Here is a 25632-nt window from a genome sequence, read left to right on the forward strand (position 1 = left end):
GCTATTTCAGGTCATTGCATGAGACTTGAACACTGAGACACTTAAATGTACCGTCTTTCTTTTGTGCAACCCAACCTGATACACTAATGAGACCTGCCATATTCTGACATTAAGCTAGTGGTTCTCAAAGTGTGGCCTCCAGATCAGCAGCATCAGCATCACCTAGGAACTTGGAAATGCAGGTTCTTGGGCCCACCACAGACATTGAATCAGAATCTCTGGACCCAGCATTCAATGTTATAATAAGGCCTCCAGGTAATTCTGCAAGCTGAAATTTAAGAACTGCTTAAGTCATTTGCTAAGACTGGAATTCCTCTGGTAACAGATTGGGAGTCAAAAATAAAAATTCTCATACCACCTTGGCTTCAGAATCCTGACAAGAGTGGGAAAAGATGAACAGCCATCTCATGGTTGTATCTGTTGAAATGGAATGAAGACCCTAGCCCCTTGAGTGTTCTAGACTTGCCACAAATCCTCGTTGCCGTGTAGCTTCCTGTGAGGGCAAGGGCACCAACCTCCCTCCTGGATAACCTTAATGAAGGATCTGCTCAGGTGCACAGAGGATGCCAGATGTTCATTCTGGGGCATATATTGTGTTCAAAGGACTTGTGTTTAGGTTGGATTCTTATTGTTTTGTGATCTTTTTTCCCTTGTTTGTTTTGGTCTTTTGGGAATGTTCTTAGATTTAAGACTAGCATCAGACAGGGGAGTAGTTGTAGTGACTCATCCACCGACAGACGTGGGACATGTGGGAGAAAGATAAGATTAAAATGTGCTGGGTGTAATCAGTGTGGAGGGTGAGTGACGCGAAGGGGAAAGTGATGCAGCTTTCATGATGAGGTCAGAGGAGACGCCGTGGTGGTGAGGAGATGGCGTCCATCTTGGCTCAGGGTCCTAAAAAGGTGCACAGCCTCTCCCACAAGGTGAAGCCAGGTAAAGATCAAAACAAGTTACTTGTGCTGTCAGTATCATTGGATTCTGTAGTCCATTAAGCTGGGCCTCATGATCATCCATATCAAACATAGCTGATGGCTTTAGGAATATAAATAGTGCAAAGAAGAGTGGGTTGCCCAGACTTGGAGGTTCATTTCAGGACCTCTTAGCAGCTGCTTCAGAATGCTGCCTGAGATTCATAAATACTCTTATATCTGACACATTAAAAAAACAACAACACAGGATTAGTTTGGATTACAAATTCTTCTGCTGTTAGTAGCATACCTTTTCCTTCATGAAGCTCTGTCAGAGGCAACAGGGCTTGCTTGGGTACTGAGCTGCAGAGGCGTGGTGATCTGTTTCTTCCTGGGAATGGGGAGGCCAGACAAGTTACTTTTCTCAGATTCGCCAAGATTCTTGAGAATGATCAGGAAGGCAGGTTCAGATGTTGAGACATCAGAATGTTCACGCAGTGGTGGAGAAAGCTACATCGAGATACTTCTGTCTGGGGCCAGAGTTTGGAGGAGTGTCCTAAAAGTGCCATGAGCACTGTAAGCAGCATTTAAAGTTGGACTCCAGGAGATTACTAGGGACTTCTAAGATCAGAAGTCAGTCAGAGACAGCTGGTGGGATGCTTCCCAAAGCTGCCACTGCTCACAGATGAAATGTGTAAATGTCTTCATTCACTTCCATTTTGTTTTTCCAAAAGGATGGGCCACTGCTTGAATGTTTTGGGCATGGGGAAAGAAGGGTATCTTGAAAAAATTCTGGTATCAAGGATGCATTTGCAGAGGAGTAAAGTATCTTAAGGAAGAGTCAGGCTCATAAGAAAAAGCCTGCCTGGCAGCAGTCTTAGAAGTCTTGGCTCCGAGCCCAAGGATGAGAGGGATCTGAGTACTTAGCTCCTGTGGCCCAGATCTGAAGATGGTAACAAGGGACATCTGTCTGGTTGACCCCTCTTTCAAAATCCCTTCTAGGAGGCTGTAGAGGAGGCCTTTGGTTTTGAGGAGAAGGTCCCTCTGTTCCCTGACTTCTGCATGCTGCTGAGCTGGGGAGAGTTGATGATGCTGGAAAGCTCTTATCCCCTCTCTCCGAAAAGGGCAAAAACCATTATATCTTCATCCTGCTTTGGTGCAAATGAGAGATATATGCAGTCTCAGCCTTAAGGTTTACCCATCATTTTCATGGCTGTAACTAAAAGCTACTATTATTTGGCATATATTATGTACCAAATACTGCTAAGAGTAGTATGAATATTAGCTCTTCCTCTTTACAGATGAGGAAACTGAGGTACAGGAATATTAAGTGACTTGGCTAAAGCCATACAGTTGGCAAGTGATAGAGTTGAGATACCTGCGTCAGTATGTCTCTGCTTTGACTAAACTCTGAAATCAATAATTTATCTACTTTAGGGATTTTGATTTTATAATACTGCCTGAGACCTCACTGGACTGTTCCATACTTATCACGTCTCTCATTTGGGTTTAAGAGTAGAGAAAGGAGGGGAGTTTGCATGATCTTCTGTTAAAATTAAGACAGATGTGTTCTGGGGCGCCTGGGTGGTTCAGTCGGTTAAGCGGCTGACTTCGGCCCAGGTCATGATCTCGCGGTCTGTGAGTTCGAGCCCTGCGTCGGGCTCTGTGCTGACAGCTCAGAGCCTGGAACCTGTTTCAGATTCTGTGTCTCCCTCTCTCTGACCCTCCCCCGTTCATGCTTTGTCTCTCTCTGTCTCAAAAATAAATAAACGCTAAAAAAAAAAAAATTTTTTTTTTTAAAAAGACAGATGTGTTCTGCCTGGCCTGTCACTCTTTCAGAGCCCATAAAGAACGGGCTTGAGTGTGAAGTTGTAGACAAGCATTCATATTGAACACAACAGGCTTTTATTTTATTATTATTATTTTTTAAAGATTTGCACTCCTGTGAAGTGTAATTATTCTTAGGGATGGGACTCTGCAAACTGCCTATTTTCTCCAGGTTGCAAAGCAGATACAAGTGATATTCCAAGAAGGGCGACCCAAGTCATATTTTGCAAATTGAGAAATGAGACACAGATGCTCTGACTTGAACTGCATCTAAACTTCCCTGTGACCACTGCTTTTTTTCCTCTCCCTCTCCCCTGGGCAAGTGGAAGCAGCCCAGTTGTGTTCCACCACTTGGTGAATAGCTACATCTTTGTGGCCTGCCTTCGGAAGCCAGTGGATCATTTAGGTCTAGCTTTCATTCTTTTCTTGGATCTTTTTCATACTCAGGCCCAGGATATTGTGTGTGTTGGTTTAAGAAGATGAACTGAAGTGAAAAGGTGTTGAATTATGGAAGCATCAGGAGGAGAAGAAGTTGTAGAGGACATGGGTGAATACTTGATTGGCAAAGAGGGATCTAGGAACATGGGTGATGGCCCAGTAAAAATACCTTGGCTGAAGCTGGATTGTGATGACATATTAGGAGCAATGGCTGGGTTTAGGACAATTTAGCTATTATGTAACTTCTTCAAAGAACATTATCAAACAGCACATACATACTCTCAGATGATATCGTTAATAAACACATTTTCTGATTAAAATGTAAACAATTTGCTTTTAGTCTCTGCCATGGAACCATTGAGACTCCTTTGGGGAGAAAAGTGAACCACAGCAGTTCTTATTCTGGAAAGAAAAAGGAAAGCAAAGTTATTTGTGGTTCTGGAATGGTAAAAATGTAATAATGTTTTATGCTTTGATAGTGTCTTTCAGGGAGTTTAGAATTCTGAATAATTTTTTCTTTGTCAAAGTGGGAGAGGCATTCTTTCTGTAAACCCAATCTCACAAGGTCCCTGGTGCTTGAGGGGCCAAAGAAAGAGAGGAGAAGAGAAGGAAACTGTATGTGCCATCCTTTCCTCACTGTCACCTTGTCATGAAAAATGATCTGCGACTTGCCAAGACTTTGTTGAAAGAACTTGGTTGTCTGGTATTTCTCATCTGCATGAAAAATAAAGTGCTTCCATTTTTTTCTGAGATTAATGATAAAGATAAAAGTTTCTCAATACTTTAAAATATAGGCTGCGCTGTCTCTAAGAAAAAGCTTCCTAAGAGGAATTGAGGCTATTTTTTGAATATTTATTATACAAACAGAGTTTTCAATGTCCTATAGAGACAAAATACTTTCCTTGCACTTTTAACCCCCATGGGAAAAAGGAGAAATCAGCCTTCTTTGTGGGTTTGGTGTAGGCCATTTATTTACTAGCTGCTTAAGCAAGTGCCTACTAGCTTCTTCTGGATTAAAGATACGGACTATCCTAAACATCTTGTTTTCTAGATGTAGGGAGCAGGCCCAGCAGGCTTGTGACTTCCCTAGAAGTAGTGAGTGTACATGAAGGTGAAGCCATGTGCTAAGTCCAAGATTCCCAGCTCTGTGTTCTAGCGGGAGACAGCTAGCTCTTCATCCAAGAAGTTGCATGGAGACCTTTATACCTTGTAAGAACTCAGAAACATCTCTTTCTCAGTCATTGATTAATATTTTTAAAAGAAGTTGGGGTTTTTTAAATGAAAATTTTGCATTCTGCATGTAAAGAGAAATGTCCTGAAAGACCTGAAAGAAAATAAAGGAGCTGTTTGTAAGGTAATGCATTTACCCTATTTAATTTAATACCTTTCAGTTAGGTTTTTGTCATGTAGATGTGAGTGCCTCTTCTAGAAGAGGGTAAGGGGTGAGGTTCTTTGTTTTTTGAGGAGACCGTTTTCAGGACAGACTTGAAGTTTGGTTTCTCCTGTATATCAGGGACTCAGCTTTCCAAATCTGACCCAGAAAAAATAGTGCAGTAGGTCCATCCATTGTTACTCACTACCTGCATTAGGTGTAACTGGCCTCACTCCCGACTCTCAGTACCCAGACCACCCTTCCTGGCAGTCCCACTTTATATACCTAACATTCCCCTGTCCATCTCACCTGGGCCTTGTTCCATGAGGGATTTTCCAGGGGAAGGACTGATATGAGAAACAAATTAATGCTAAATTGATGATGGAACCTCTGAGTTCCAGAACTAAAAGGCCTTGGTTGTCATCTGGTTTACCCATTTATTTTCTGGATGAGGAGATTAAGGATGAGAGATGTAAAGGAGCTTAGCTGAAAAGTGCATAGTGAGGCCACTCTTAGTTTTGAACTGCCTAGTGGTCACCCTAGTCACCACCACTTTTATGGAGGATGGCCTGCCCAGCTGCCTCATGGGGGTTTGTGAACATGCCCATACCTGCCTGGACATGTTCCTCACTTCAAATATCACTACATTATTCCCCAGGGAGGAACAAAGCTTTTTATTTCACCATGGCCATTGTGGAGGCATTCTATGGAAATATACCTGTGAGAGACTTTCTCAGGTGGCCAAATGTTGTCTTCTAAACCTCTAGACATTGAAGAATGATTGATTGGTGGCAGTCCTATAATCCAGAGTGATGAGGCCTGAATTTTCTGTGTAGTCGTAGAGGGTTGTAATTTGGGGTAAGAATTACATTGCATATAATGTTTCCAAGAATAAGTGACTTTGTGCCAGAGGAATGGGCACAGTTAGCTGGATCAATGGTTTTAATTATCAGCAGTTTGCTGCAAAAGAAATTTGCAGTTCTGCCAGTCTTGATGCTAGACAGCTCATACCTTAAATGTGTTTGGTAGACTTGGATGTCTTTTATTGGGAATTAAGTCCCCAAAACAGTTTTCTATAACTATTAAAGTCTGATTGATATGCTTAGCTCTTTTGATGGCATTGAAGAAATTTGGTAGTCTTTGGAAGGGGCCATTTCTTTGGCACTGAGAGCAAAAATGCCACTTCTAGTTGAAAGGTTTGTGGCAGATGGGATTTCTAATGCTGTGGTGTATATGTCCTTTACAGGTGAAATAACAATATGGCAAGTTATTTGAGTCAAACTCCTGTAACCACATTTTTTTTTTTTAATAGCAAAGTGGTTGGATGTTCTGGTCCTTCAACAGTGTATTGGTAGCAATGTTGCTGGCTTTTATAGCCTGGGCCAGGGTCTAGGTCTAACCTCAGGGTCCTCATGATGTACTTCTTTGGGGACAGGGCATAGGAGTGTGCTGCCTGGGCCATAGCCATGATTATTTATTCATCTGATTTATCCTTCTGCTTTCATTTAGCAAATGTATTGAAGTATTGAAGATCAAGATGGATGTGGAAGTAGGCATTGCCTTTGATGAGTTAGTTTATAGTGTGGTACACGACAGGAATGTACACATAGAAATGTGCAGCATTTCTTGGGAGACAGCATTAAGGAAGGCCTCTATGGGCCCAGAATCTACCTTGCCTGGGAAGAAGGGAAGTCTTGCTGAGCCATGTGTCCTGGCACATATTTCTGCCCATCCTTCACTGTTTTCACTTCTGATAGTGAAATTTCTGTCAGTATAGTATGTTGTTGGAGTTCATTTTCTTTTGTTGATAAAAGTATTACAGTAATCAAAGAATTCCTTGCAGAACTTTTGCAACCCTCAAGGAAAAGTGATAAAACACAGACCCTGCCTGATAAATTGCAGGGTACAGGGAGGGGAGGGAGTTGTCCTTCCTTTCACTTTGGCTTTGCTGTTTGTTTGTGTAACTGTGAAAGAATACTGAGTCTGCTTTTTGTAAAGGAGATAACTTGGCTCATCCCTAACATGCAGAGTGTTGGGTGAATTAATGAGTGGAAGGCACGTAATAATATGTGGTACTTATGTAGTCTTTTGATGATTTCACCTAAAATCTTGCCATCTGGAAACTTGCATTTACTAGGATGCAGAGCCAATTTTGGATGATACTGAGTCCAATGTGTATTTAAAGTGGTTTAGATTTTCATTTGGCTAAAATTTAGGAGGTTATGGACTAATAGAATAATAATAATGATTGCTTTTCCTAAGGAGACTTGAATAGCCTCAGAAGCACTCTAATGGAGATAAAAGGCAGGAATCTTATTCTGTTTCCTAGCCCTGAAATTGAAACATGGTAGCCTGCTCTAGAGCTGGTCCTAGAGCTGCCTGTTTTGAAATGAGAAGTTGAATTCACAATCTATGGCTTTGGCTCTTGCTTTGCTACCAAGCATTGCTGACTGTAAAGTCTCTAAGCCACAAAGAATCTTTGTCATCTTAATTTTCCAGCTGGAGAGCAGAGGTTTCCCACCTGGAATTTAAATTCTGCTGAAGATGCCTAAATCCAAGCCTGATAAGATTGCAAAGCTGGTTGGGGCTCACAGGCCCCTTGACTTGGGGAACAGATGCTGACTGTTGAGTTTGGAGCTCAGTTGGCAGTGTCCATAGTTCCTTTGCTGTCTAGGGGGCCCCTGTGCACTTCCTCAGCACTTCAGTAGAATGAGGCTGGGCTCTTCTTCCCAAGACAGCTGAGAGCCTCTGCAAGGTGTGTCCCATGCTTTCCTACAATTTAGAGATGCCTTTTACCTCCCATTAGAGTGCTTCTAAGGCTATTCAGGGTACCTTAGGAAAAGTGATCATAATTGTTATTCTATTAGTCTACAGTCTCAAAGATTTTAGCCAAATGAATATCTAAACCGCTTTAAATACACTTTGGATTCAGTATCATCCAAAATTGGCTTCCATAGAGTGATGGAGTGTGCTGCTCCAGGCATCTGTGCCCTTCATTCTGGCTGCTGTCCTGACACATCCTTCAAGGTGCATGGGGGAGAGGTGAGGAGCACAGGCCTAGTTCTGCTTCTACCTTGTTCCCATACCACATTCTTAGCAGGTTCTGTGCTTTTTCACTGCCTCTAAAAATCATCACAGATCTGCCATTCCTGGATAGACCCAAACCTATGGAAAAGCAAAGACCATCTTCCCCTAAAAATGTTAATTTCAAATTGATGTTTGTTTATGCTCCTTCACTGTGGCAACTTACAAAAATTTATTCTGTATAAAAGGATGAACCTGAGGGTAAAGGACAGTGTAGTGCTTGATAGGTGCTACAGTCAGACCACAGACTCTGCTCTCGAGTTTCATAGCAGCTGAAGCAAAAAGGGATATAAGATCAGCTTCCAAATTTATAATTGCTTTTAATAAAAACAGATCAGTTTCACAGAAGAACCATGACTTTTTCTGTTACTGAAAAGCTTTTTCTCTTAGGACATACTAAACAGAACACTGATCTAATGGATGACATTCTCATATTTGAAATTTGGTTCTCTAGAGTAATGAGCCAGTCCATTTGAGCATTCGTCCCTCAGTGGTTTATTTCTCTCTATCCAGCCTTGTAAATTCTTTTTTGACATACTAGGTGATTGGTTGAGTGTGTATGGCTCCAGACTTCGGAAGTAACTGGGACTTACATATGAAGCAATATGGATGAAGTTCTTTGGGAAAGTTCTCAGAGTTACACATGGAGAAAACCAAGGCAGGTGGGAAGACTGAGGAATCAGGAGAGATGGGTCGAAGGCAAAAGTCTTAGTATAAGGAATTGCCTGTCCCAAGAAGAAATAGCAGAGACTCAGCGGAAGGGGCTGGGGTTGAGGGGAATGCCAGGGAGCTGATGTGTAGTTGGTGCTCAGCACAAGTGCACTAGCATAGTCTAGCCTCCAGCAGGACTCAGGTGTGAGACAAGACTGGTTCTCAGGGAAGGGGCTAGGGAGTCATTAAGGGGCTAGGGAGTCAACATTTATTGAGCACCATCCTCACAGTAAACCTGAGGGTAAATCTTTTTTTGAGTTGCTGAGGAAGCTGAGGCTCAGAGTTGAGTCTGGCCCCTGATTGGTTCGGCAGGGGTCTGGTGTGCCCAGTGGATCAAGCTCACCCGGGTTCTGAGGGGCAGAGTAAATACAGACCCAGACTGCCCACCCCACCTTCTCCTTCCTCCTCCTTCCTCCTCCTTCCTCCTCCTTCCTCCTCCTTCCTCCTCCTTCCTCCTCCTTCCTCCTCCTTCCTCCTCCTTCCTCCTCCTTCCTCCTCCTTCCTCCTCCTTCCTCCTCCTCCTCCTCCTCCTCCTCCTCCTCCTCCCTCCTCCTCCCTCCTCCTCCTTCCTCCTCCTTCCTCCTCCTCCTCCTCCTTCCTCCTCCTCCTCCTCCTCCTCCTCCTCCTCCTCCCTCCTCCTCCTCCCTCCTCCTCCTCCTCCTCCCTCCTCCTCCTCCCTCCTCCTCCTCCCTCCTCCTCCTCCTCCTCCTCCTCCTCCTCCTCCTCCTCCTGCTGCTGCTGCCAGAGGTCTCTATCACTTAGGATAGTTACTCAGGGCTGAAGCTTCTCCTTGGGCAGAATTGGTCCCCAAACTGTTCAAGGGAGTGGAGTGAGGTGGTTCCATTGAGGGCCATTAGATGTAGGGATTGGTGGGAATGGGTGTCAGGCAGCACTAGGAAATTTGTGTGCCCACCTGTGGTGCGTATATTTTGCTGCTTCATAGAAACATGTATATACAGTGTATGTGTGTGTATATGTGTACACACACACACACACACACACACACACACACACGATTCCTCAGTTTGCCTTTGAAGTGAAAGCTGTGGCCCAGTGCTGCCCTTGTTTTTTCTCCCCTCCATTTTAGGCCAGTCCACGTTCCTGCAAACAGACAAGGCATTGTTTAAAGTACAATGTACTCTGCTGCTTTTGCATTGTCATCAGAAACCCTTGACAAAATGTTTAATTTCTCTCCGAGGTTATCTGCGCTTAGTCGACTTGCCTAATGGTGCATTTGGTTCTGAAACCTGGAACTTTTGCCCACCTGTGTTGCATTAAGTCTGTCATAGGACACAAATACCTTTATAGAAAAATTAAGGATTCCTGCATTTTGAGATGACTCAGACCAGTATTTCCAAACTAGTAACGTTAACTAGGACACACGCCGGAGAAGGGCTTCCTCTCCCGCCCCTGCAGCCTGTTGCTGGTGCCATCCTTCTCAGACCTCCTATGCAGTAAAAAGAAGGGACCTGCCTCCTCAATGTAGGGTTCCATCTTACAATGGAGACTATTTAAGGCAACCTTAACATAGTTAAAGCTCTAATTGTTGTGATGATCTAACCAGTTGCATTCCTTGTGACCTCATTTAAGAACATGTTTTGATAAATTCAACAAAGGTAGAGATGATAGGTGTGAGTTGTTTTTTGAGTAAATTACTTTTGAGCTATACTTTAATATATTTTGAAAGTTCAGTTCATGTTTCTTTTCTGCATTTGGGCTTATTCTTTTGGTGGTATGCTGATTCATTTGCATGGACCATTACCTGGATATAACAGTATTACTTTTTTAAGCTAAACTATATGAAAAATTAAGATTTAACAAAAAGATATAAGCTAAGGTCGCTGTACAATCATTTCTTTAATGAGCTGTTACATTTTAAAGAATCAGAGTGTAGAAATTCAGTTATAGTCAACTTTACAAGAATATATTTGTTATACAAAATGAGATATATGTGTATAGACGCACAACAACTTCCTCTTTCTGGTCAGAACTGCTTCTGTTTTCTATCTGTGTATTCCTTAGTCCCTCACCCTCACCCCAGAGATGCAGGATAAGAAGAAACTTAGAATATCAAGACACACTGAGACTGCCTTTGTGGTGAGTCAAGATGCAGTGTCCTGCTAGCTGGGAAACCATGGTGTGGGCCTCTCAGAATATAGTAGGTTGGAGAAACAGAGAAAATACAGCTTGACTGGGTCCTGCCCTCACACTCAAAACCTCAGCAGGATGCTTTCGGCTCTGCTGGGATTATTTTCTGCAACTAGGCAAAAAAAAAAAAAAAACCAAGAAAGAAAGAACGAACACAGTTTGTTCTGGTGGGACTGGAAAATGGAAAAACTTGAAGGAATATTTAAACAGTTTTTGATGGAAAGTAATGATAGTATCTTAGTTCCTTAGCATTTATTAAGTAAACATAATGTTGTAGGTTCTGCAGTAGAACATTTAAAAATTGACATTCCTGAGGCTATTTTCTAAGACAGGAAAGTCAAACCTGTTTTTGGTCTGGCAGAGTTGGAGTAGTTTGATGCAAATGTGTCTTGAGAAAAATGGACGGCTTCTAAGTGGCTGTGTGCTATTCCTGTGGACCATTCCACATGTAGCTGTTTTCCATGTTCCAGCTTTACTTAACTTTTTCAGAAAATTATTGTTTTTGAAAAAAAAAAATCTAACTGGTAGAAATACAGGCTGTATTTAAACTGGACTTTGTAATTTTTCCTGGTCACACGCAGCCCACATTTTGGAGCTTCATGACGTAAGTGCCCCCTGACTGGGAGTCGAGAGTCTTGACTGACCAGGCCTTGGCTGCCCCGGGGCCATACAGACGCCTGCATAACCCGGATCCTTGTTTACTTCCTCTTCAAGTGCTGGGGACATTTAGTACTAAGAGGGACCGTGCGCCTTCCACAAGCGCTGCCGCCAGCGTTCTCTCAGCCCTGCCATTCCTGACTGTCTTGGAAAGTGCCTCATCCGTGAGGCAGGCTTTTGTTCTTCGAGTGCAGCCATCCGTCCTTCTCCAGATTCCAGTGAGGACCTGCAGGCCCACTCCCCTGCACTCTGGCAGCAGAAACTCAGTTTTAACTGCTATTAACTTTAAGAGCAAGAGGAGGAATCAGGCAGGGGGTGGCTCTTGCTAGAGCCGGGTGGCTGGCTCTACTGCACCAGATTCTGTGACTAATATTTGGGAAAGCGGTGCTCTGTTTAGACACTTATGGGAAATTTAAGGGGCTTTTGGATTATACAGTGTTGCCTAATGCGGACTCTAAGACACAGCCTTCTAATTGTGAGTAAAAAAACTTTCATACTGAATATTAGGCTGAAGTGATCCTTTGCAATTTCGTGAAAAATCAAAAGGACATTGCCTGGAAAGAAACTATTGTAAAATGAAGTGGCAATTTTTTTTCCCAAGGAAACTTTTCACCTTCTAGAGATTTATTCTTAATCAAAGGATGTCATGTTCTGTACAGTGTCATAATAAAAACTCTTAAGCATTGGTATTCAGACAACAACAGGCACAGATGTGTAAAGTTAAATATGAAGACTGCAACTCATTGATAGGATTTAATTTCTGTGTGTGTTTTTGTTTTAGAGCGGGAGCCCGCAGCAGGGGAGAGGGGCAGAGGGACGGGGTGAAAGAATCCCAAGCAGGCTCCATGCTCATGCTCAGAGTGAAGCCTGTTGTGGGGCTGGATCTCATGACCCTGGGATCTTGACCTGAGCCACCCTGACCATCAAGAGTCTAAAACTCAACAGACTGAGCCACCCAGGCACCCTAGTGCTTTTCTTTTTTGAGGGATAATACTCAAATTAGAGGAAAAGAAAGAGGTAATGGATAGACAAAATAAAAGTACTTATTTAAAGACTGTAACAGCCAAGAATTATGAATGGAGAATTGAGACTGATGTTTCTGTCAGAATTTTGGATGCCATGTTCATAAATTATATTATGGTTCAAAAAATACACAACTTTTCTCCTTTTAGTCTTGGGATGATTGCTTTTTTATGAGACTCCTGTTACAGCTTTCAGACTGGAGGGTACATTACAGCTCATTCTAGGTCAGCTGCCTCATTTGATAGAAAAAGAAAACTGAGGCCTAGAACTTGGTGGTAGGCTCAGCACACCCAGCTGGTTAGTTAGGCAGTGTGGACAGGAAGTAGTCTTCTCAGTCCAGGCCTTTTCGTTTAGAAGATGCTGCTGCCTGCCTTTGTGACTGTTATAAAGACCTGCTTCGTCATGGGTAGGGCAGCGGGGGCTGAGGGTACAGAGATTTCCTTTGCTTCTAAGGATTAGAGTTTTTCATTTCACAGGTGTGGCTGGGACTCACTGGGAGATCTTGAGAAACTTTTTTTTTTTTTAAGTTTATTTATTTTGAGAGAGAGCACGCATGGGCAAGTGCATGAGCAGGGGAGGGGCAGAGAGAGAGAGAGAGAGAGAGAGAGAGAGAGAGAGAGAGAGAGAGAGAGAGAGAGAAAATTCTAAGCAGGTTCCACACTGTCAGCGCAGAGCCCTACACAGGGCTCAGGCTCATGAACTGCAAGATCATTCATTGCCTGAGCTGAAATCAAGTCAATGCTTAACCGACTGAGCCAGTTTCCAGGTGCCCTGAGAAACTCTGTTTTTAGCTTTGTACCCAACAATTGGATAAGAGTGGTCCGTTAACATTCAGAGTATAACCATGTCTGTGATAGGCAGCTATCCTAAAGCTAAGTACCATGTGAGAGATGTACATTATATCTGTTAGGACAGTGTTTCCCAAATTGTATTCCCTTGAAAATAATAGTAGTCTTCATGGTTTAGGTTAGGTTAAACAAAATTTAAATCAGAACCATATTAAATTATAGTCCTTAAGTTCACTTTTTGGTCAGACTTTCAGGAAGTAGCACATGAAAATTTACTTGGAGAGTTTCCTCATAGTTCTTCAGTAGTTTGGAATGACATCTTGAGCTGGCAGTAAACAAAAATGTCAGGTTATTGTTTTTCTTTCCATTGAACAAGTTATTGTATAGGGAGGTGAAACAAAACAAAACTTCGTGTTCCTGAAGCCAAAGGTTTTGTGGTCTGCACTTCATATAGTTTATGGGTTCCAGTTACCTTGAGAAAAAGAAATAATGGTGTTCTTAAAAAGTTTTATGTATGTGTTTTGAAGTCAGTCATTGCTGCTTTTTTGTTTTATTTTTTATTTTATTTTTAATATAATTTATTATCAAGTTGGCTAACATACAGTGTATACAGGGTGCTCCTGGTTTTGGGGGTAGATTCCCAGGATTCATTGCTTACATATGACACCCAGTGCTCATCCCAATGCTGTCTTTTTGTTTTAAAAAAAAGTTTGGAAAATTGTGTTATATTGATACAAAGGGAATACTATTCAACAATAAAGAGAAACCATTGATATAAAACATCGATGAATCTCAGAAACATGCAGAAGAGTACAAACTATTTGTTCCCATTTATATGAAGTTCTAGAAAAGGCCCAACTAACCCATGGTGACAGCAGATCAGTGATTGCCAGGGGCTGTGAGTTGAGAGGAGATTGCAATAAGGGAACTCTCTAGAGAGATGAAAATGTTCTATATCATTATTGTGGTGGTTACACTGGTGTATACATTTGCCAAAATTCATCTAACAGTATGCTTAAAATGGGTGCATTTTTTGATGTTAAATTATACTTCAGTAAAGTTGATTTATGAAGAAAAGTCAGGAAAGGCTATGGTTGGGGATTTCTTGAAGAACAGATAATACATTTTGGCCAGTTTTTTTTTTTTTTTTTTTTTTTTTTTATAGCACTGAGCACTGAAAGCCAGGCCCTTTGCTTTCATGTTTCTTCAGCTATCTTTTTATTCATGATTACATGAGAGTCTTAACACCTTTCTCTTTTGCCTCCCCCATCCTTTCATGCTTTGAGCAATAGAAATTCTTTTCTTTGAGGAAGAAAAGAAGTCCTTGTTAGTAGCAAGCAAGAATGAACTTTAAATTCACCTGAAATTATTTTTCAAGTAGGAGGTTCCATAAACATTGCTCGCCTTTTGGAATGGAAGTGTGTGGGAAAAGGGTGTATGTTCCTCAGATAATTGTGCTGTGGTTCCTCACACTTGTGTAAGCTTCTGTGTGAATGCTAAAAGTGTCATGAATTGTGCTTCTGGCATTTGTCTGCCACAGCTGGGGCTTCAGGTTGCACATTTGTTGTGGTGTCAGAGTCTGAGAAGCATTTGTTGAGAGGCTGTGCAGTAGTCATTCAGTGGGTAAGCAGGGGGATGAGGGGTCTCCGTGCTTTCACTGGCCTCCAGTCTTTAATCTCAATCTTGACACCATTAGAAACTTGAGAGGGCCTTTCTCTAGTGTATCCTCAGAGAAATGTGTGAATGCTTGGGAAAGTATAATTTAGTGGGTTATTTGAACATGTAGGTATCAGGAATATTGTTGAGTGTTTTTAAAGTTTAAGTCTTCCGTGTACGGTCAAGGTTAACCTCTAAGAAAGAACTAGCATGTTCTTAATGGATCATGTTAGCTGGATTTGGTCCAAGTGTTTTTTTTCTTAGAAGGGAGGATTACACTTTATAGTAACAAGATGTTCCTTTATTTCCTAGTTTATCAAAAGATGTTGATTGTGAAATAGGGTGTGCAGATATTTTAGATCTTACTGTTTTTAAATAGATGAGCTTGAGAGACTGAGTAAAGGTTGTGCCAGAAGGTTAACTGTGCCTGAGGAAAGCTAAATAATTGGGGGGTGGGGAGGGAAAAGTAAATATTTTTTTCCTTTGCTATGTATTTCTTTTGGACATCTTTAGGTTTTGTGTTTTGTTTGTGTTAACTTGGACTTTTCTTAAAACTGCTAAAGCAAAGAGAGGAGAGATGGCACAAAGCTGTATGTGGATATTCTTCCCTCTTGTTTTTCCCCCTCCTAAAACGGTTGTTGGCAAATTAATTTCAAAAGTAGGGGGCTGGGAAGGGGCAGCTTGAGATACTTAGATTGATTTCAGCTGTGTTTTTTACAAAATGACAACAGGTAAAGTTTGCAAAGCTTCAGGGAAGAAAAGAGAGTCCCCGTTCTCTTTTTTCTTCTCAGGGGAGTTGTAGTATATCAGAAGCATGTTTCATACTCCTAAGGTTTAAATGCCAAATGAAGAAAACAAAGCTGTCAAGTTACTGGAATTTTGGTTCTTTATTGACAGAATAAAGGTATGAAATGGCCTCATGGATTGTAGTAGCATCATCCATGTTCCCCAAAGGTTTCTGTGAGGCAAGACGCATCCAGTTACTTCCTTTCCTCCTTCCCCACATCAGTCCCATTTCCCTCTTTGCGCTTGCCTCCATCTCTGGCCCTCTTCTTCTTTTGGCTTTTTGCCATACTGTTTTTGAATTACTGCTTTCTAAACTCCCAAGAATGTAGATGGCACATCCGAACCCTGCCTCCTTGGTGGTGGCCCCTGGCTTCTGTGCCCCCTTGAGTCCCTTGGGCCTCTGGGTCTGGCATGGCATGTCCCAGTGACTCAGCCAGTGTAGGAGTTCAGGACAGCCCAGCCTCTCATCCCCAAATCTGGCTTTGTTGAATCTGGCAGAGCTCCAGCTCTTTCCAAACGCCTGCCCTATGCAGTGAGAGAAGAATGGGCTTCACCTGAGGAGTTTTGTGGGCAGCTCTCTTCCTTTGTGTGCTCCTGGAAGCCATTTCAGAACCTGTATGAGTGGTCTGTAGTGGCAGGGAAAGGATGTAATTTTTGGTGGAGAGCTTTGTGATCCAAGATATCTTCACAGTGGTTCCCCAGACAGCACTAGCAAGAACTGAGAGTTCAGTTTATCCTCCCGATATCTTAATGTCGTACTCAAGGAGAGATTTTTTGGGGGGTGGGGGTGTGACTTCCACCCATCCCACTCACCCATCCCTCAGGCAGCTGGGTTTTGTAAACTCTTGTCAAGCCACAAGTTCTTGAGGCCAAAAGCCTCCTGCTTATTTTTTGTTGAGTTTATAGAGGTGTGCATATATAGTGTTTCTAGGTAGTGATATGGAATGCAAATAGAGTTTTCAGGAATACTGAAAATACTTCTGGAGAAGGAGGTAAAGTGAAAATGCTTTCTTTTTTAAGATTCTATTTATTTTTTAAAAAATGCTTATTTTTGACAGAGAGAGAAAGTATGTGTGACCAGGGAGGGGCAGAGAGAGAGGGAGACAGGTTCTGAAGCAGGCTCTGTGCTGGCAGCCGATGTGGGGCTAAACTCATGAATCGTAAGATCATGGCCTGACCCAAAGTCAGATGCTTAACTGACTGAGCCGCCCAGGTACTCCCTAAGATTTTATTTTTAAGTAATCTCTACATCCCAACGTGGGGCTCAACTGAAAACCCCAAGATCAGAACCCACTGACTGAGCCAGCCAGGCACCCCAAAAATACTTTTAATTGTAACTCACCTCTCAAACTCTTCTACTTAAAGCTGAATTTAGCAATATAGAAAAACTTTGGGCTTATTATGTTGAATTAATTTCCCAGGTATGGCCATTGTATGAGTAACAATGTAAGTTTTTGTTATTAAAAAACTCAATACAGGCTATTGGGTACAGGGGACCCTTTTGCCCTTTTATTATTTGATGTTCTCTCTGCCTTAGAAATATGCTTTTTTTGGAGGAAAGGCAAGTTTGTTCATACAATTCCCAAAGGTTGGTTATTTACTCTAGAAAAGAATTTAAAAAAAGTTTTTTTTTAACATTTACTCATTTTTGAGAGTGAGAGAGACAGAGCATGAGCGGGGGAGGGGCAGAAAGAGAGGGAGACACAGAATCCGAAACAGGCTCCAGGCTTTGAGCTGTCAGCATAGAGCCTGATGCGGGGCTTGAACTCACGGAGTGCGAGATCATGACCTGAGCTGAAGTTGGACGCTTAACCAACTGAGCCACCCAGGCAGGCGCCTCTACTCTAGAAAATTAACAAAAATGGAAACTTTATAGAATCTTCCTTCTTAATGTCTCTTATTCCTAAGACTTAGGGTAAAACCTACTTTTCTGTTTGTAGCAATTGCTGTCTAAGGGAGCTTTTTGCATGCACATGAAATAGTGACCTCTGTAAGACCACATGATATGAGGGACCTGCTGGTGTTAACAGGCCAAGTCACCATTGTACCTTATTAGTGATAAGCTTCATATTTCTGCTGGAAATTGGTTTTGCATTAATGAGCCAAGTATAGAACATTTTGATATTCTAGTAAAATAAATATTTTAATCGTGACAGCCCTGTTCCCCATCATTCTGTCAGACCCTGTCTAGACTTTGTTTCCTTCCTCCTGTCCTTGTTGTATAAACTTATCCTTATTTTTTTCTTCCTAAAATGTTCACTTACTTTGAAGAATGCCCCCCAAACTTATAATCTGTCAGTATGTATTATTTTACCATAAAGATCAAAAGCGTGATTTTTTTTTAATTTTTCCTCTCCATTCAATTATCCCTTAGCATTAAAAGCACTTTTGTAATACCACGTTTGCTATTTGCTATTTTGAGGAATAATTGACCCCTTTGAAAAAGTTTTACTGCCCATCTCAGAAAAATGTGGTTACATAAGACATTTTGCATCTGATTTGCATATGATTTCAGAGGCTTAAGGACCCTCTAAATCCCATCCTTGGCTCCTGGTTAATATTCTAAGGGGCTCCTGGTAGCTCCAGTTAAGTGTCTGACTCTTGATTTTGGTTCAGGTCATGACCTCAGGGTCGTGAGCTCAAGCACCGAGTTGGACTCTGCACTGGGTGTGGAGCCTGCTTAAGATTCTTTCTCTCTGCCTCTACTGCTCACACACACACTCTCTCTAAAAAATTAAAATAAAATAAAATAAGATAAATACTGTAATTAGGAAAATCGCTCAAATAAAAGTAGTAATGCAGACTCAGAGATATATGGGGAAAATGTCCAGATTACTTAAAAAGTTACAGGTTGGGGCACCTGGGTGGCTCAGTCAGTTAAGCGTCCAACTTTGGCTCAGAGTATGATCTCACGGTCCGTGGGTTCGAGCCCCACGTCGGGCTCTGTGCTGACCGCTCAGAGCCTGGAGCCTGCTTCAGATTCTGTGTCTCCCTCTCTCTCTGACCCTCCCCCGTTCATGCTCTGTCTCTCTGTCTCAAAAATAAGTATTAAAAAAAAAAAAGTTACAGGTTGTTGAAGGATGAACATCTCAAGTATCTTCTGTAAGCAGGGAAGGAAAATGTTTGCGAAGGAGTGGGAAAGTTTAGACAGGAAATGGACATCAGAGATAGGAGCACTGAGAAGGGATGTTTAGGGGAAAGAGAGAGGTAAATGTGCACCTGTTCATAGGCAAAATTGTAGGAAGTTTGGGAGGAGAATCTAGAACCCTTAGACTGTTTCCACATTTTATTTAAAAAGAGATCTGTCGTTCAGTGAGTTTAGAAAATACTTAATATGCTATTGCCCTTTAGGGGCTTCAAGACATGTATCTGCAGGTTGAAGTTCCCGAGAAGCCCTGCAGTAAAAAACAGAACAAACAAACAAACAAACAAAAAAACCTGTTTTACATAGTTGAACCCAGCATATCCCAAACAGCTTTGGGTCCAAATGTTTTGTTTTGTTTTGTTTTCTTTAATGCAGAAAATAGTTATCAGCAGAACACACTTTGAGAAGTGAAATGCTTGGACTAGATAAAGTAGTCCTTTCTGACTTTTTAGAATCTGAGGTGTGCATGATGTCCTGAACGGCAATAAGCAGAGAGAATCCCAAAGGACTGGAGAGAAAATTTCGCTCTGGAGGTGGCAGCAGCTAAGTGAGCCATGCAGTTGTGCCTTCACTTGCCCCAGAGGAGGGAGTGCTGGAATGTGGGTGATGCTGTTGGGCTATGTTGAGAGCTGTGTTGGTCTTTGTGTAGCTCAGAGGTTGTGTAAGTTCTTACTGTGGCTACATGAGGAAGAGAGGCAGACCGGAGACTGTTTGGTTGAGCCATTAGAAACAGTGTCACCCTAGAGGTTCACTCTTTCAACTTCTTTGTCCCCATTAATCCAGAAGCCCCCCAGGCTGATAATAGGTAATGGGGCTTAAGCATAAAAAAATTGGTTGTGATTCTGAATGTGGAAGGCATTTTTCTTTTTAGCTGTGAGGATGGTCATTTAAGAAAAATTGCTTTCTTTATTAAACAAAATCCTTGTGCTGTCTTTAATTGGATCAGGACATCTCTGAGCTGCCTTGTGGTGTTCATACCCATTCTAGATAATGACTTTGTGAAATAAGGGACTCCGTGGGCTAAATTTAAGCTAGCAGTGCAGGGCAAAGGGATACTTTGATACCATTATGCATTGTTATCAGTCCCCTGAGCCCAGCATTCTCTTGGTTAGATACTCCATGTTTAATATGTTTCAAGGAATTTTTTTTTACACAGATATTCTGTAGTATTAATAGGCTTTGGTGGCTCATACTGTAGACCTTTATGTGGCTGAGTCCAGCCGCAGCATGTGCAGTAGGCAGAGAGCTATTTCAGGAACAAACCTGTTTCCTCTAATTTTTAATAAGCACTTAGGTCTGCCTGACTCTTCAGATGTATCACAGAGCCCATCACATGCCACCTACTAGAGTACTAAAGAGGTCCTAAAATTAGAATTTATGTTTTGGTTTTTTTAAGTTAGTGATTCTTCTTCCTTTGCTGAAACTACTTATAGTCAGCCGTATTTGTTAAATAATCTCTTCTAAGTCTGCAAATTCTAAGATGGAATTTTTGAACATTCTAATCAAGCAAGAAAAAATTTTAACAAAAAACATAATTCCCCTCATGGAGTTTTGAGGTTCCCAATTATGTGGTGGGGCATATATTTTCCTTTAAGGATCCAATTCCCATGCAGTTCATAACATACCATATTGTACATGTATGTATATTACATATACAAATCCTATTGCATAATCTACTGGAATCCTTGCCTTCTTCCTCTTGACCCTCCCTTCTTCTATCTCTCCCAATTTAGGGAGGGAAAAACCCCTGTGCTTCTCTCAGTCTGAAGTCGTCTTTCAGCCCCAGAATTGTGTTCTTCAGACTTTCTTCATCTTTACTTGAGTCACCTCAGTTCCAGAGGAGGAATGGATTGATTGGCTGAATTCTGCTGACTTGTTGCTACCCAGCTCTGCTGATACGGACGTTCGTAGGGTGGGGATGACAGGGGATTACCAAGCACTTGCTGAGTGATAAACTGAACTGAGGCAACCACAAGCAGGATGTGCACAAAAGAGCCACTGGGACACACTGACCCATTGCTCTGAACCAGCTGTCTGTGCTGGTGCCTGCTGGGAAACAGGGCAGGAATCAGGAGCTTTCTCTCGAACAAGTTAAGTACAACATGAGTCAGAAGCATAATTCCAAAAGGTTTTGGGGCTGTCCAGATTTGGTGGTAGGAGCAGGGAGGGAGAAGTGTCACACATTCTGTGGTGATTGACTTACTGGAAATTCACCATCATGGAAACAGAAATTTAGGGAAAGAATTCTTAATATGTTCTGGGAAGGCTCCCATTCATGGAATTGGTTTGGCAGACAAATGGCTTCCAGGAATGCCAACAAGAATTATATAGCAAGATGCAGATGGTTGATAGTCTCTTTTCCTGTTACTGCAACCTGGTGGTGGTTGGAGATTTCGACTTAGGGCAGGAGCCCTCTGTCTTCACACATGACCCTCCACCTCCTTCACTTTTGGCTTCTGATGACCAGGAAGGAATTTCTCAAATTCTCATCTGTGCATGTTCTTTATCCCATTTCTTTTTCGATGTAATTAATAAAAAGATTGCTAGTAATTATTATATAAGAAACTTGAGGTGCAATCTGAGTTCATTAGAAACTTGGATGAGTGCTGTTTGCTCATTGCTAGATTAGAATGACTATTAATGCAAGTTGCTTTATTCCCTGTTTTCCTTCTTCCTTTTCCCCTGTTGTTATTCTAGGTAATAAGTAAATGACTCTTCTGAACTGAAACAGATACAGGAGTGTTCTTTAAAAACATAACCTTTTTTAATGGGGATTTTCTCTTTAGGCAGGGAAATCTTATATAAAAGAGAAAAATATAATCCTTCTAGGTGTACTAACTTTGTTGCTTATTCTGGGACCAAAAATAAATTAATTTCTATACTGTATGCTCTCAGCTATGCCTAGGATAGTGTGTGTATATGTCTGTGTGTATGTGCGCATATTACAGCCATAGTTTGTGGATTTACATTTTGAACACAATTATCTCTTATTTGAATGGTGTTCGGTAGTCAATAGTCAAGCACCATAAATAGTTTACGATTATAGACTTCTCATAATGACCTTTCACCCAATATGTTCCATCCTCTGGAACTCAATGGGAATGTTATACTTTCTCAGAGATGCTTCTGGTCTTTTTCTTCATCATCTGCCACAAAAGACTTTCCCAAGTTTGATGTCCCAACCTTTTATTGCAGTTCAGTGCATTTACTTTTCTAGAATCCTTCTCATTTTCCTTAAAAAAAAAAAAAAAAGCAAAAAACCCCCACTTAGTACATTAAAATCTGACTCACAGACTTAGAAATGCTTTAGAATAGATATATTGAGAAGTAAGCCCACTCTACATCCATTATGTACAGTTGTTTCTGTTAAGGGCTATCCCATTTCTTCAGACAGATTCCAACGTCTTTCCATCTCATTTATTCTTGACTGTCGATGTAGATTGTTCCATTTCACTTTTCAATTCAGAATAGAATACAGATATTATAGGTATTCTATAGAATAGAATGTAGCCAAATTCCAACATTGGGTGGCCAGTTCTTTCCTTCCACGTGAATCTGAATCAGCCTTCTGTTTGGGCAAGATTTGAGTTACTGGTCAGCACAACTTGCCCCTAGGTATTCCTGTGTTTTCAAGACTTTTGAGGGGTAAGCCATTCACTTATTTACTTTATTTTTTATTGAGATATAATTGACATATAACATTGTATTAGTTTTAGGCATACAACATAATGACTTAATATGTGTAGATTGCAAAATGATTACTGCGGTAAGTTTAGTTAACATTCATCACTACACATAGTTACATTTGTTTTTTCCTTTAAGTCATTCACTTCAAGAGTACTGTCAAAACCTAGTTGTGTTACCTGGGAAGACCAGTTAACACAAGTTGGTGTTCCATAGATAAAAGCCTTTAAAATTTATTTCCTTTTATTATTAGGGTATCTGTGTTCATTGAGAAAAATTTGAAAACTACAAATTGCAAAAATGAAGGAAATAAAAATCACCTATAATTCTGCAGCTTATTGTGAACGTTTCTTTGTGCTTATTTCTTGGTTTGGTTGACTGGGATTATGTATTATACCTATAGCTTTAACACCTGGTTTTCTCCTTTAAGCCTCAGGAACTTGCTAGTTTGATATCTTGACTAATTTTCATAAGGGAGGAGGGATTATAGAGACTTTTCAATGTCACTAAATAATTGTTAATGATTTCATTTTTAAAATTTAAATGTCTGGGCGCCTAGGTGTCTTAGTCAGTTAAACGTCCAACTTTGGCTCAGGTCATGATCTCGCCATTCGTGAGTTTGAGACCTGCGTCGGGCTCTATACTGACAGCTTAGAGCCTTGAGCCTGCTTCAGATTCTGTGTCTCCCTCTCTCTCTGCCCCTCTCTCACTCACGCTCTGTCTCTGTCTCAAAAATAAACATTAAAAAAATAAAAATTAAATTTAAATGTCTTATTTTGAGATAATTGTAAATTTACATACAGTTGTAAGAAAGAGGAGGTCCCAGGTTCTCCCAGCGATAATATCTTGCAAAACTATGGTACACCCAACCAATTTACTGGCATTGATACAGTCGAGATACAGAACATTTCCATCACCACAAGGATTCTGTAGCCATACCCACCTTCTTTTTCTTATCTCCACCCTGGCCCCTGGCAACCACTAATCTGTTCTCCATTTTTTTAATGTAGTCATTTCAAGAATGTTGTATAAGTGCAATTATACAGCTTGTGTGACCTTTGGGATTGGCTTTTTCCATTCAGCCTAATTCTCTGGATATTTATTCAGAAAATTGCATGTACCAATAGTTTTCTATTTTTTCCTGTCTAGTATTCCCTCTGTACGGATATATCACATTTTATTTATCCATTTATCAGTTGATTGCATATTTGGGTTTTTCCAGCTTTTGGCTATTTTGAATAAAACTTCTTTGAACATTTGTATACATGTTTTTGTATGAACATCAGTTTTTCTTGGGGCGCCTGGGTGGCTCAGTCAGTTACATGTCCGACTTTGGCTCAGGTCATGATCTCACTGTTCGTGAGTTGAAAGCCCCGTATCAGGCTCTATGCTCACAGCTCAGAGCCTGGAGCCTGCTTCAGATTCTGTGTCTCCCTCTCTCTCTGCCACTCCCCCATGCTCGCTTGCTCGCTCTCTCTCTCTCTTAAAAATAAATAAACATAAAAAAAATTTGAACATAAGTTTTTCTCTGGGATAAATGCCCAATGACTTCATTTTAATGATGGCGTAATATTTCCTTTGTATGACATTGTTTTTCATTGTATAGAATAAATATGTCATTTTTTAGTTGGTTATTTCTAGATGGATTAAGGCTCTTTTCCCTCCAGTTTTTTTGCTGTTATGAGTACACTGATAAGAACCTTATAGGTAAGCCTTAATGCACATCTACTTTTGTTTTCTAGAAGTGGAATTGATACCTCAGAGTGCGCAGAATTTTAAAACTTTGTTTTTTTTTCTCTAATATCTGTCCTGTTAAAATTCTACCAGCAGTGTATGAAAGTGCCCATTTACCCATTCCTCATACCTTTGCCAACACAGAACATTATTACTTTCAAAAAATCCTTGTTAATCTCTACCATACCCCGCCTCTAGCCACATATACTTACAACTTAACTCTTTTCCAGTCCCACTTAGCCTAAGAAAATCTTTCAGAATAGTGGAAGTACCATTAAAATCTTATCTTTATATTAAGTTTGGGACTCTACTGAAGTGGTTTTGTAGAGCCTCAGTGGATTTGTTATAAGATGGGTACAGAGGGGTGCTTGGCTGGCTCAGTTGGTGAAACAGGGGACTCTTAATCTCAGGGTTGTAAATTCAAAATCCCCATTGGGTATTGAGATTAAACTCCCCACTGGGTATTGGGATTAAAAAAAAAAAATCTTAAAAAAAAAAAGGTGGGAACAGAGAATTGCAAGAAATCACTCAGTCTGCCTAATCTTGTGCCTTGTCTCTTTTCTACCTTATGTTCATCCAGAAGAATTAAACATGGGTGTGCTGCCATCACTAATAGACTTAAACAAAGGAAAACCTTCAAGATGTGAATCACTTTTTGTAAAAACTGATTAATATAAGCAATATAGGTAAGAGAGTGTGTATGTGTTTTATCAGGATAGTAGCCCATTTTTTACTCTTATAGATGAGAGTTAAGTATAGTCCTTTAATGGAAGTTAAGAGTATGTAGAGCAGTAGTTGCTTTTTTTCTCCCTTCTTCCACTAAAGTGTTTTAGTGTTTTTCTCAGTGTGACTAGGCAGTGATTTTGAAGGGATAAAGCAGGAAGAAGAATATTTATCTACTAAAACCTGAATGTATTTGTTTTCTGAGATAAATGAAATCTTTGGCTTGAAAATTACTTTCTGGTAGAATATGGCAAACTGACATTCCTTCCAGGTAAGACATTTTTTTCTCTTTGTGTTTTGAAATCTGTAGTTACTTTTCTTCATCTGTGGGTACCATATTTAAGATGAATCAAGATTTCAGTAAAAATTGTTTTATTGTTAGAATGGCAAATCACTCTGTAGGAGATTGGATGATTTCAGAAGAGATTGTGCTTACTAACTTCTTTGGTGCTCAGTTAGTGTCCTGTGACAAAGACAGATCCCATTCTTACCAATAAACAAATTAAGGAGGCTGGAAGAATCTGGCATTTTTCTCTTTAAAGTTATAAGAATTATTATTCATTCAGCCATTTAAATATCTTCTACAAGTTTGTAGCCGAAGACTAATAAAGAAATGAGCAGATAAAGCAAAGCATCATCCATGAAAACTATTCACTTTCTCAGGTATGATAAAGAAAATCTTCTCTTTTCATTTTTCCCAGTTTATCATGATCCTTACTGCACCAGTGATCTTAACATTAAGTATCTAGAACATTCACACACCTTTTGGCCTAGGAAGGAAAGTGTATTATTGAACATCAAGCCAGTCATTCTTACATCCAGGTGTTACATACAACCTAATTTGTCAAGCATTACTTTTGCTATAAAGAGAATGCAGGAAAGGAGTTGCTTAATGGGGGAAAGGGGCGACCATTGGGGAAGTTTCGGATGGAGCATTTTCTTTGAGCT

The 25632-nt window shown here is 40.8% G+C and overlaps 1 protein-coding gene and 1 long non-coding RNA gene across 5 annotated transcripts in view; both read left to right on the plus strand.

Moving 5' to 3' along the window:
* Window positions 1-25632, plus strand: part of FOXO3 (forkhead box O3) — a 124968-nt gene that overhangs the window by 16194 nt on the left and 83142 nt on the right.
* Window positions 11629-25632, plus strand: part of LOC145715499 (uncharacterized) — a 29045-nt gene continuing 15041 nt past the window's right edge. For 2 of the 4 annotated variants that reach the window (XR_014137711.1, XR_014137713.1), the window contains exon 1: window positions 11629-25347. This is a non-coding gene — a long non-coding RNA (uncharacterized LOC145715499). The remainder of the gene's footprint in view (window positions 25348-25632) is intronic. The other 2 variants (XR_014137710.1, XR_014137712.1) reach the window with 2 other exon arrangements.

The sequence above is a fragment of the Panthera onca genome, chromosome B2 (genome assembly GCF_046562875.1).
Source record: "Panthera onca isolate mPanOnc1 chromosome B2, mPanOnc1 haplotype 2, whole genome shotgun sequence".
Classification (NCBI taxonomy): domain Eukaryota; kingdom Metazoa; phylum Chordata; class Mammalia; order Carnivora; family Felidae; genus Panthera; species Panthera onca.